Raw genomic sequence first — 13,045 nt, 5'->3', positions numbered from 1 at the left:
CATGCTCCAACTGCACTGTTGCCTTTCCATCTTTCCCTTTTTTTCAAGTAAGATGTCTGTTTCAGTTTTACCTTTGATTACACCAGACCAGGCTAATTATATGCAAACTCTATTAGTCTATCTGTGGTAGGTTGTTGGGTGTACATGTATCACCGTTAGTCTGTTACAGGGCTGTATAACGTGACTCATACTTGTGTATTGGACCTCAGTCACGATTCATTGGATAACGAAGATAGGGGGCCCTTAATGAGTAATAAGAGGGAAAAATACACACTGTAATCACATGGTAAATGAATTGTCAATTTATACATATCTATTAGATAATACAATCTTATTATGCTACATCACAGAAACTTCAAACAACCTCACCATAAAGCTCTGTCATATTTGGATTAGTTTTGTTGTACTATTCAGAGAGCAGTTTTGATGATAATCAAGTGTAAAAGGTGTACAATCCATGATAAACTTTATCATGTTTATATTAAATACTAGTTGATAAAATAAAGACTTCTCTTAAGATATCCAACATACATATGTAATTTTACAGATATAATTTTCTATGTAGTTACATGTACGAGAATCTCATAACGACTCATATTTAGTTTACATATTAAGCCATGATTATACAGTCCAATGTCTTGGTCCACATTGCACATGCTCAGGTTCTATCAAAATTTCAAATTTATCTGCATGTTTAGCTATAAATGTGATAAAAATATAAACATGATAAAGCATATCAGAATTTTGCTCACCAAATACATGTCACAAAATAGGTCTTATCTTGAACACAACACAAATTTAGACATGTAACTAGAACTGCACAAATTTCACAGATTACATTTAAAATTTTGACAAAAAAAGGCACATCGTCAAAAAGAAAAATGGGTTAAAAGTAAGACAAAGATGCAGCATAAAGTGATTAAATTAAGAACTCTGTGACATTTTTCTACAATCTTACAGTTTTGATATTTTATGTTTACAAATTCTAATCTTTTATTATTCTAGTTATATACATGCATATACATCTAAATTTATGGCAAAGAGAAAGATGCGTGAGATCAAACCAGGATTTGAACCAATGAGGCAATGACCCCTTGACTTCACTGATGAGGTGCTAACTACTGGTACCTATAGTTACACACCCCCCCCCCCCTGCAATAGAACCTGCATGACTTCATTGTCTCTCCTTCCACCTTGAAGGTCTTTATCCCTAATGACTCACTTGTAGGGTACTTACAGTTAACCAGGATTCAAACCCAGACCCCCCATCCCACCCCATTGAATCACAAGTCAAGTGCAACTGAACCACTCAATTGTCAAAAGTCGTTTAAAAGACAGATCCACATAAAACAAACTTGATCTATAGATAATAAGATAATGAGAAAAAATGAAGGATTTGTATTTGAATCAACACCATTCAATTCTGACTCTGAGACTCAGGTATTTCTCTACCAGGTTTTAGAAAGAAAATGACATTTCAAGCCCTGGATTGAGATTCTGAAGGGAAAATTTAAGTTCAATTGAATGTAAATAATTGTGATTGTACATAAGTTAAATGATATGTAAGGGAAAATGTTAGGGACACATGTGATTTACATGATTTAGACAAAAATATCATAAAATTCTAATCTAATTATTCTAATAGAGAGCCTAATGAGGGCTAGAAATATTTAAACCTGGGTATTGCACGTTTTTATTATCATTTTTACCAAAAAAAATTAAGTATATACCTATAGTTATCAGCCTTATCAGATGAAATGACTTTTACAGCCTGGGTAAGACACTATACGTATTAAGCATTGTCACAACACATCGTCTCCCCGGGTCGCGACACACCTGTAATCTTTACCTGTGTAGGGGCTACATTGTAAACAAACTCATAAAACTTACCAAATGTATGAAAACACATAACCACAAACATATTGCCGAATAGTAGAACATGTGGCTAAATCCTTAACACTGATAAAATATTAAATATGTTTTTCATGAGTAATCCTAGGCCTCTCCCTACAAACTTTCTTGAATATTGAAGAAAAACAAAAGGTAGAACGAGCCCGATGTTTTTTCCGTGCCTTTCAAACCCGAGCTTAAATCGTATCGTGTAACAGGCACCTGAAGTGTGGATCAATAATCAATACCCCTTTTTCTAATTAAAAAAATGTAAGGGTATATTGAAATTCCAAAATATAAAATTACCCCGTCAAACACATCCATATTTTGTTCTATACGAGCAGATTGTACTTTTTCTCACGTTTAAAGAATGGCCTTAATATTTTTTTTAATTAAAAAAAAGGGGGGGTATTGGTCCACACTTCAGGTGCCTGTGATAATAGTAATGGCAGAAGCGCCTTGTTCAGATCAGGACGGCGTATCTGGGGTAAAAACGATTTTGGGATGAAAGATCTTCAGTAATTTAATTTTTTTTCTACTGAATGATGAGCCTTGTGTTACATTTGTGTGTTTTAAAGATACTTCTGTCTTCGTGAACCTTAAATTTATATGTTAACTTTCCTCTTACATGTTTATGGCGTATCTGGGCTAAAAAATAAAAATACGAGATAAAGTGTCGATTTACATGATATTTGCTAATTTACATCAAATTAAATTTTCACCGATTTGAAACTTAATTACTTAAATATCTATATACACGTTCCTATAATCAAACTGACTTCAAACTGTGTCTGATATTTAATTCCGAGTCGAAAAAAAACATCGATTTTTGCTTTTAATCTCGGATATATCCATGAAATGCAATTGATTTAAGAACCCTCTATACACTGATGAAAAATGTTTTTTGGACTTTGAGAAAATTATATAGTGTAAAGGAGGCTATTTTGAAATAAACTAATCCATTTCTAATATAGGGAGCGTGCCTTCTTTATCCAGGAAAAATCTTTGAAGACAGTGAAGTAATGACAAAGAAAAATTGCTTTTGATTATTCAAATGGAGAAAATACAAACAAATAAAGTTTTCAATTACTCTATCTTGGTCTAACATAATGTTTAGAATTCATGGATTTATTTAAAATTTTGTCATACAGTGCAGATTACAATTTATTCTTTTTTTTATGTCAAATGGTGGGTCAGCCTAACTACACGCAAGTACCCTGAAATTAGGGTGCAGTGTAGTTAGTCTGAACTTATCAAAAATAAGCCATATATGACTTTAAATTCTACAGTAATTTCTGTATATAAAATCACTAGAACTTCATTTTCGAGTCATAACTGTATATGTGTATATCATTCCAGTGTTTATATTTCTAACGAAATAATAATCACTGTAGATACTTGTACACTGTCAGTGTATTGGTGTCTTTTTGTCCCACATAGAGATTGTTTTCATCATCCACACACACAGCACGGGGACGATCTACCCCTTGTTGTGGTGTGAGTAATAGAGACAAGATCTGACCATCCTGATTAAGGAGGTGAACAGTGTTACTGTTATAATGTCCATCACACACTAGGATGTGACCGAGGACATCAGTACAGATTCCATAGGGTTCGAACTTTGACTTCTGACCTGTGTAGGAGAACCTGTGGTGTCCTGATTTATTTACTACCACTACTCCCTTACTAAAGTCCGATGTACAGATATCTCCATTGAGGTTTTTATTAATGTAGTATGGATAACTATACAGTTCCTCTCCTTTGTTATCCCTCTGTATGTTCTGTAGTTCTTTTCCTGTCTTGTTGTACCGGGTGACTTTAGCCTTTCCACTTGTCCACATCCCCACCAGTAAGTCCCCGTTGATGTGGGATGAGTGTATGCTGACTGGTGTCCAGTCTCCAGTTTTAATGAATTCAGTGATATTATTATCCTGTGTTATCCTATTGATGGCTTTCTTGTCTTTGTCTGTGAAGGTCAGATCCCTGTCCTGTGTCACCGTGTGGTAACCACGCCTACCACTGGTTTCTATCTTCTGTATCACATTCCCCTGTAGATCTGTTTGGACAAGATTACCCTCAATGTCACTGATCAAGAGTCTGTCTGATTGATCTTTTGAAACATGGAATGCATTATTACACCTGGTACATAGAACTCCCTGACCTTGGTGACAGAGGCAGATAGAGACATTGTTTGTTTCTTGTCAGATTTCACATGTTTATCTTGTTCTGTCTGTTCACTTGTAGATTTCATTGATGTGGAAAAAGAAGCAATTTCCATTGGCTTTACTCTTCTTACTTCTGCCTTTCTATCTGATTTTATTATTTTCCCTAATAATTTAACAACATCATTTTTGTTGTATTGAGCAGAAGAAAATTCTGGTGTGACAGGTTTGGTGGTTTCTGGTATGGATTTTATTTGTAAGTTGTCTGGAAGTTTAGTTGTGAAGTTAGTGAGCTCAGTAGAGGACAGGTAACTCTGGAACTCTTTAACAAGGTCACTGAGATAGGCAATATAATCATCAAATGTCTTCTTTTGCCTCCTTAATTTCTTCAGTAATGACTTCTCTTTTCGGTGTAATTCTTCCATATTTTCTGAGAGCACTGTGTCCACCATGTTTTTGAGAGACTCGGCTTCAGCTTTCATGGATGTCCGTATGCTGTCCATGATCTGTTTAACTTCTGCTACATCTTTCTGAATTTCTCTGTGTAAATCCTGTGATGTAGGAAAAAAGTAATTATGGATTTTAGAGAGTTCCTTTTGACAAAGAGTAAATTTCTCTGTGTAGATAGTTTCTAAATCAATAAATTGATGACCCCTCACTCTTAAAAAAGTTTTACTTAGTAGTCATTTTTTACTTGAAATAACAAAGATAAGTAATAGATAATTACTAAGCATTTACTTAAAATTTTAAATCAATTACTGAAATATATGTCATTTACTAGATTCAAATGTTTTACTTGATTTTTGTATTTTAAAGAATTGTTTCACTTACACACTAAAAAGTTTTACTTAGTAATTTATATTTACTTAAATTTGTGTATATAAGTAATAACATTACTTGGTCTTTACTAACATTTTACCACTATTTACTATATAATTAATATTTTAATGCCCCCTTAAACAAAGTTTCGGGCGTATATAGTTTTTGTCGTGTCCGTCTGTCTGTCTAGCTGTCTGTCTATCTGTCTCCCTGTTTGTCTGTTTATCCACAGAAACTTTTACCTTGCCCATAACTTTTGATTTAGCGGAGCTATGACTTTCATATTTCACACGTGTATTCCTTGTGACAAGACCTTTCTTTGAGTATCACCAAATTTGACCTTGACCTTGAAGTTTGACTCACATACACAAAAAATCCAAACTTATTCTTTATCCAAATCTTTTGAACAGTAAATACCAGGACATGTATACTTCACATATATATTTTTTGTTGAAAGAACTTTCATTGAATACCAACAACTATGAAATTTTGACCTTGACCATGGGGATTTCCATCCTTGTGAAAAAAACTTTAACCTTGGCCATAACGTTTGAACGGTAAGGAATAGTGCTTTCATACTTACATATATGTAATCATTTTGAGAAGACCATTCATAGGATACCAAGAACTTTGACCCTTTGACCTTGACCTTGGAGTTTGACCCACTTTTAAAAAGCAAACCTTGACTCTAACTTTAAAAGGATTAGGGTTAGTGCATTCATACTTTACATAGTTCATCCTTGTGACAAGACCATTCTTTGGGTACCACCAAATCTGTCCCTTTGTCTTTGACCTTGGCGTTTGACCTACATTTCAAAATTGGTAACCTTGACCATAACTTCTGAAGGGTTAAGGCAAGTGTTTCCATATTTCACATATGTATTTTTTTTGGCAAGACCTTTCATTAGATACCAATAACCTTGACCTTTTTACCGTGGAGATATCAAGAAATCCCAATAATTTAAATTTGCATTTAAGAAAAGTTTAACCTTTGAAATGTTGCCATACAGGGGCATAGGTGTTTCACAAACACATCTCGTTTGAATTGTATTTAATTGATTTACTTAAAACAAAAATTTATTTACTAAATCTAGAATTCAGATCAGTAATTACTTAAATATGGTAGTCTAATCACTAATTGTCTGTGAGGAGGAGTTATCTTTCTTCTAAATATTCCTTCATGTGAAAAAAAAGTCACACTAATAAAAATGCGACATTAAGTACTTGAAATGTTTAACCATTTTTAAAATGGTCCTTAAAAAGATACAACTTATTCAATTTTTAAGGCTTTCGAAGTTGGAATCAAATGTTTTATTGTTATATATAATAAAACAATTACAAAGAAATTGGCAAAAGAAATAGAAAGTATAATTGTTTCCATCATGAGTAGATTTCTTCTATTAAACTATTCAGAGGGCCCAGTTAGGGAACTCTGATAAAGAAATCTGTGAGTAGTACTCACATGTCAGAGGGTCGGTACCTTGCAGTGTTTCTAGTAAATAATGTCGATTTTAGTAAATATGATAAGTATTTCATTTACTTAGTATTCTTTTGAGTAATAATATTCTAGATTTTAATTAATTTCAGAATTACATTTACTTAGTAATAATTCATAAAATTTAGTAAATAGAAAGCATATTATCTCTAAATTAAGTAATAATAATTTAACAAAAATGAGTAGTTCATTTACTAACTTTAAGTAATACAATTCCTATAATTTAAGTAATTCTATTGATACTTAGTAAATCATTTTATAAGTAAATGAATTCATCCTTATTACTAATTATGTTTACAATTACTAACCATGATAGTCATTTACTTGCTATTCTGACTAAATGGATTACTAATAATTACTAGTTTTTCTTAATCTAGTATCTTATTTTAAAAACAACAAGTAAAACTTTTTTTAGAGTGCTGTGCTCCTGCATTGTTGAGCACTTTGAACATATAGGAATGTTGCACTCTTCACATAGAATATCCATTTCTTTGGTGGGGTGTATCTTACATTTCTTCACAAGAGGTTGTCGTTTACGTTGCTGATAAAGGACCACTTCATGGTTTTTGTTTTCTGGAATCTTTAAATGTTGGTCTCTGCATGATTTACACATCTGTTGATGGCAGGAATTGCAGTAAAATTCACAATTTCTCTCACAATCTTCAAAACCACACTCTAGAAAGTGTTGAGCAGTGCCTGGTATTTTTATCTCAAGCGGGGGAGGTGTTTTTATCTCAAGCGGAGGAAGAGACATCTAAAAAAAATACAAGCCAAATTTTAAAAAATGAATTAACATGATTAATCAGCATGTAAATGTATGTTCTGTTTGTCTGATTCATGAGTCTTGAAATCAATCCTTCCACGAATCCTTAAAAAATGGCTTTATATATTATTCTGTCTGTCGTATTGTACAAATGTTGTATTATGGCTGCAGGTCTGTTTACAGGGTGTTTTACAATATAAGTCACACATCTAAAAATCAATATACGCCCCGGGTCTATCGATTCGGGCGCATAAAAAGGGACCCTGGAAAACTGAGGATAATCCTTGCTGAAGTCAAAAGTCAAACAAAGTAAACAATGGTGCTCTAAACAATGAGAAAGAATGGGTGTACTTAAGTGCGTCATTTGGAACCATTTTGGTTACCCATTTTAAGCTTTACATTACAATATGTCGCTAAATTCATCAATGATTAATGTGCAAGCATATGATTTTGATATTTATGTCTATTTATTTTTTTCTACATATTTGCTAAAATTACAGACAATGTGATTGAAAAAGAACAAGTTAAAGCCTTAAATCCCGGAAATTTGAACGGGACCACTTTCAAATCTAAGGTATCCGCAAATATACAGATGCCGTTTAAATAAAAGCAGTTTTGTAGTAAATTGGATGAAGTTTGCATAAATCAGCCTTGATCTGGTTAAATGGAATTAATAAATTCTATTTCAACTCAATTTCATTTTCTGTGAAAATTGCACTGAAAACTGAACCATTTGCAAACAAAACGCATTTCAGATACTTGGGCTGAAATTAAGGGCATTTTAACCAGCATTTTTAATCCGTTTTGGTTAAAATACTGTGAATTTTCCAGAATTTTGTCCATATTTTCTTACCATGCCTATAAAAGGATTATTCCTCCTAGACCAGCTCCTAGTTCACTGTTATATTCAAAATTAATGATTGTATCAAATTTTTCTGTTGTGATAGACCTCGGATGGATAGCATACTTTCTTCCAGAAGAATATAATATACACATAATTTATATTATGCTTTTGACAAGGATGACATTATAATATATTTTGTAGATACAGTACTTACTTTAGATTGCCAGTATTCAGTCAGGAAAAAATCTAAAAAGTAATAAAGAAGATATGTATCCTCCCCCCTTCAAACTACAAACTGATAATGCTAACGTTGTACTGGATTATTTACCTCATTGGACTATGAACGATTAGCTTTTTAAACTGTTTATTTAAGGTAGGATTCTTCTCATATTTCTAGTATTTAAAAATTAATGAAATTTTCACAGAATCAAGAAGACAATATCAGTAAGTGATAGTATCAGTGAAATTAAATTTGACCGTTTTATATTAGAGGCAAGGTCAAGTCAAGGTCATTATCTTTTTCCTTGACATTAAGAATAAAAAAATACTGTTGCCAATCATGTGATACCTACTTCTATTTCAAAAGTTTAAAGATTGTTCTTTTTGCATAAAAACATATTACTATATCGGGTCTATAGCATGATATTACCAAATTTACATAAATAATTTAACTTAACTGGATATTGGCTAATCCGAATTTTCTCTGTTTTTCTTTATTTTTTAGGATATATAAGTTAATTACATATGCTCCCTATATTTAACTTTTTCTTATTTTCACATTTAGTAAAGTAGTCTTATAAATGTACAAAATGATACAAAAACAAAAAGTTTTGATCGTTTACTAAGAAAGAAAAAATACTTTTTATGGATTTTTGGCTCAAATCTGCACTTTGATAGGAAGCGTTTAAAAGCTAACAAAGTTCTAGTTTGTTTGGAAAATCATATTTATTTGATATATTTTGAAAGTTTAGTCCCTCATTATTAATTTAACTTACATTTGAAAATTTCTCCAAGTCTTCGATTGTGTACAAATTATAACTAAATTCATTGTTCTATTGTAATTTTGAGAGGCAGAAAAGAAGACATATTCATACGCCACCATTCCGCCAAAAATATAGTCCCTGCTAGTTTTCAAACGCAGTTTACCATTTCTATTTAAAGTTGTACAATTGTGATGAGGAAAGAAAAATATGATCTTTTAAATCCCTTGCTCCTAAATATATAAGACATATAAGCAAATATACTTTGAATGTTTTATCTAGTCAGAAACCAGAGAAGAATCCTACCTTAATTATTGGTCAACAACTTGATAAAATACCTTATCGTTTACTATGAAGGCAGATGACTATTTGATTTTAAAGTCTTATTGGTGGCATTTTTAGAAATAAATATTTTGCATTGAATAAAAAGAGCACTTTTTGTAAATAATTTTATAAGTTTAGTAATTAAATTTATTGATCTAACCAACAGACATGAGATCTTTGGCAACGCATTCTAAGAGTACTCATACAATAAATTTTAAAGAGTGTCATAAATTTACACAAATTTAAGCTTTAAGTTAGCTATTCTTTTTAGAAGAATATGGCAAAATATTTTTATTGTGACTGCCTCTTGCTTGGCCTACTTGAAGGACGCTGAGATAATCTGAAAATACAAACTTATTTTGGTGCTAAAAGAGTAATATAAACTTTAGAGAAATATACCAAGCCAGGTGAATTTTATAAGGAAAAGAAAAATGACAAGAAAACAGCAATATCATATACGCTGATTTTTACCATTTTGCTTTTCCTGATAAAATACACATCGCTTGGTATACGTTTCTTAATTTTATATTACACTTTTAGTACCAATGTAACATATTCTAAAATTTGTTTTATCTGTAAATCTATACTGAGTGTGTTTTGTCCATATTTGTAATTTTGTTGAAATATTACTCTATTTCATTTTCCAGTTCATAGGAGAAAAAAATTCTAAGAATTATCCACTTTCCTAAACTTGTGACATGATATTAAGTCTCCTCCAAAGAAAAAAGTGTTTGTATCATCTGCCCTTAACTGCAATAGATTGGAAACAAGGGAAATGAAAGATATATGAGTAACCAATACGAACACGTGTTATCCATCCCATGTCTATTTACAAGTTGTGTACAGCTCTTACTTGTGAGATTTTCAAAGGGTCTGAGGACTAGAACGAGTGTTGGGTAACTTCAAATCTAATGTACCTTGGGAATCTTCCTTTAAAGAATTTGTATAAAGACTTGGTGTTAACAGGAATATAGTAACTGGTCACTATTATGTATAACAGGAATATAGTCATACATAATAGTGACCAGTGACCGATTACATATCTGTTAAATTTGTGGTTCTTAGCTCCAATCATCTAAATACAGTGTAAAGATAGGGTATAGATTACAAAAAAATTAAAAGATAAATGTATTTATTGTAGTGTTGGCAACGAGTACCCGGTTAACCGGTTAACCGTCGAACGATGCGAGTATCGGTTAGTAAAATTGCTAATCGGTTACTCGGATAAAATGCATCTTACAAATGTATATGGTAAATAACTAACAAATAAAATGTTTATTTGTTTATAAGCATACAAATAAACATTTCTCTATTTTTTCTTTACCGTTAGACTTAATGATCTATGGTTTCACTAATATGATTGATTGGTTTTCACAATTAATTGATAGCTTTGATTGCCAGAAGGTAATACAAGTTTTGAAGACCCAAGTTATAATTACCTCATTAAATAATTTAACAAGATGCCGCCAAAGACATGTACATGTATAGCTTGGAAGCATTTTAAAAGAACATCTGATTCCATACCTGTAAAATGTAATTAATGTAAATTGGATTTATCGTGACTTCAAATTTCTAAATAACTATTCTTCTTGATCGTGACATATATCGGGGGTTGAAAAGTAAAACTGATGAACGCCATTGTAAAATATTTTTCTTCTGATTTATTAATTTTTTTGATTATAATTATATTTAAATAAAGTTATTTCACAATTCCTTTGTGTTTTATTAGAACCGATGAGTAATATATGAGATAAAAGATACATATTAATAAATCATCCGAGTAACCGGGTACTCGATCGGAAGATTGAGCGAGTAACCGGTTACTAAAAATCGTCCGATTTGCCAACACTAATTTATTGTATTATCTGCTTTCCTCATGGGCAGTTTATTGCTTCTATGATTATAATAAGACTAAAGCTTTAGCTTTAAATACAATTGTTCAATTGTGTTTCCTGGTAGGTGAATGTTAAGAGTAAGAAATATTTATAAATCAACAATTATATACTAGTACCTTAACATTTCGAAGATGGTATATCAATAAATTATTACTTAATTACACAATTACCTTAAGGAAAAATATTGTAATTGTAAACAATCTTCATTTACTTCTCTTTTAGTCATCAGAGTATTTGAGATACTTGTTTAAATAATGTCTTCAAGAAGGATACTTTAGAATCATTCCAGATACTTGTACACTGTCAGTGTCGGAGTATCGTTGCCCCACATAGATATTGTTCTCGTTATTTACACACAAAGTAAGGGGATACTTCACCCATTGTTTTTCTGTAAATACAAAAGACAAAAACTGACCATTCTAATCAAGGAGGTGAACAGAGTTACTGATCTCATCACACACCAGGATGTGACCGAGGACATCAGTGCAGATTCCATAGGGACAGAACAATGTCCCTTGATCTTTGGAAATAAATCTGTATTGTCCGGATTTATTCACCACCACTACTGCCTGTTTATTAAAGTCTGATGCACAGATATCTCCATTGATGTTTTCTGTGATATAGAGTGGAAGTTGATATATATCCTGTCCTTTGTTATCCCTCTGTATGTTCTGTAATTCTTGTCCTGTCTTGTTGTACCTGCTGACTTTAGCCTCTTCGTAACCATCACTCACCATCCCAACCAGTAAGTCCCCGTTGAGATGGGAGCAATATATACTATAAGGTTCCCAGTCTCCAGTATTAAAAAATTCGGTGATCTTATCGTCCTGTACTTTCGTATAGATGGCTTTTCTGTCTTTGTCCGTAAACATCAGATCCCCGTCCTGTGTGACTGTGTGGTAACCTTCATCCTCTCCCCAGGTTTTTATCTTCTTTAATTTATTCCCCTTTAGATCTGTTTGGATAAAGTCACCGTCTCTGTCACTGATCCAGAGTGTGTCTGATTGACCTAACGATACATGGTAGACGTTATGGATTCCTTGTACTTTGAACTCCCTGACTTTAGTAAAGGAGGCAGCTAAAGACATTGTCTCTTTTTTTCTCTTTTTTTTTATTTCACACACTGCTTTTGTTTTGGTTATTTATTTGTAGATTACGTTCATGTAGTAGTAAAAAATGCACTTTCTTCGCCTTTATTTCTCCTGGCAAATTACACGACTGAATGTTAAAGTATTATTGCATAATTGAACACCAACAACATACAAAACTAGATGCTGTCATGAGACAGTAATACCCGCACTAAGGTGTTTGCCTCTAAATGCACTCTAGCTCCTTCAAATTGGGCTTTTCCAAGGAAAAAGTCAATATAATTCAATAATTTACATAACACATGTATTCATCAAATTGAGTATATTATATTTTCAGGTGACCTTGTGACCCACTGGCCTCGATCCTATAAGTATTACATATTCTTAATCCATTACCAGTCTGAAATTAAACAACAGAATTTAATTAATGATGTAAATTAGGTTTGATAAAGGGGGGGGGATAAAAATATAAAATTTTGGCCCATAATTGGAACTTTTTAAATCTATTTTCTCATATAGATCCACAACAAAATAATATTATTCAAATTAGTGTAAAGCGTTTTTGCTGATTTTTACGAAATCTACAAACTTTTTTATATTTGACTAGGCAGAAACACCTTGAAAGCTGCCATATACCCAATCAATTTCATAGAACCCCCACCCCTCTCCCATCAACACACATACAGAAACACAACTTATTTTCCTGTTTTGGAAATAGGCCTAGATGGCAAAGTTAAGATAAAACATCTTTTGTAAATGATAATTTAAATTTGTTCTTGTTCTAT

General features: G+C 32.2%; 1 pseudogene; it reads right to left on the bottom strand.

Moving 5' to 3' along the window:
- Positions 1–3,275: 3,275 nt before the first annotated feature.
- LOC134257388 (uncharacterized) lies at positions 3,276–12,260 on the bottom strand (annotated as a pseudogene).
- Between the last annotated feature and the right edge of the window lie 785 nt (positions 12,261–13,045).

This window comes from Saccostrea cucullata, unplaced genomic scaffold, assembly GCF_032062105.1.
Source record: "Saccostrea cucullata isolate Sc308-1 unplaced genomic scaffold, CSIRO_AGI_Scuc_v1 ctg16207, whole genome shotgun sequence".
NCBI classification, from domain to species: Eukaryota; Metazoa; Mollusca; class Bivalvia; order Ostreida; family Ostreidae; genus Saccostrea; species Saccostrea cuccullata.
This window is presented reverse-complemented; position numbering and strand designations above follow the sequence as displayed.